Below are 839 nucleotides of genomic sequence, written 5' to 3'. Positions count from 1 at the left end.
CGTGCTTCTTCCTGAAACAAGCTCTCACTTATCAACCCTTTGCCCCTACACAGCACCCTCGACACATGTTTGTGTGTGTGCGGGGGGGGGGGGGGGGGGAGGAGGGGGGGAAGGGGGGGCAGTCAAACCTGTGCCAAGCAACAGTTGATAAAATTTGTGCGTCACAAGTCAATTAAATTACAGCATTAAGGAATTCCAAATCTTTCCTCTTTCTAGGCGGAGGCTGAGCCAGAAACACAGAATGCCACAAAAACACAGTTTTGCTGTGAAATCTTACAGTACACCCGGAAGCAGTAACAGACAAGGGGTCATCACCCACAAATAGCACAGGCTAAGAATCAGGCTGGGAGCACATCCTGCGAGAACATGTTCACACTATGCTCACCACAAACTGTAGACATTCCGGCCGAACATCCGCTTTCGGTGGCTGCCAGAAGGACGAAGCAACCGACAGGCCCACGCCGTGCTTCTCACACAGGCACCTCAATTTGTACAAACATCTAGGCCAACACCAACTCCGGACTCCCCTCTCACTGCCAGGCTTGGCACATATTATATGAAATGCCTTCCAGGCAACCAGTAACCGCCGCAGGAGTTTCACGATTAGCAAACAGGCCCAGCGTAACAGACGTCACACGTGTGCTTACGCCCGAGCCACAACTCCGCCAGTCTCACCGGCCGCCCCAAACCGACTGCCTCTCGCCGTCCCGCGCGCCCCAGCCGAAAACGCAAAGATCATCATGCCCGGAGACGCGCCAAAGATAACAAGCCGATCGCTGATGATCGACCAGCGATCTGGATCAGCCTCCCCCCCCCCCCCTTAACGTAAAACCGCCGGG

Source organism: Schistocerca piceifrons, chromosome 2, assembly GCF_021461385.2.
Source record: "Schistocerca piceifrons isolate TAMUIC-IGC-003096 chromosome 2, iqSchPice1.1, whole genome shotgun sequence".
Classification (NCBI taxonomy): domain Eukaryota; kingdom Metazoa; phylum Arthropoda; class Insecta; order Orthoptera; family Acrididae; genus Schistocerca; species Schistocerca piceifrons.
The sequence above is the reverse complement of the archived record's forward strand: the minus strand, read 5'-3'. Positions refer to the sequence as shown.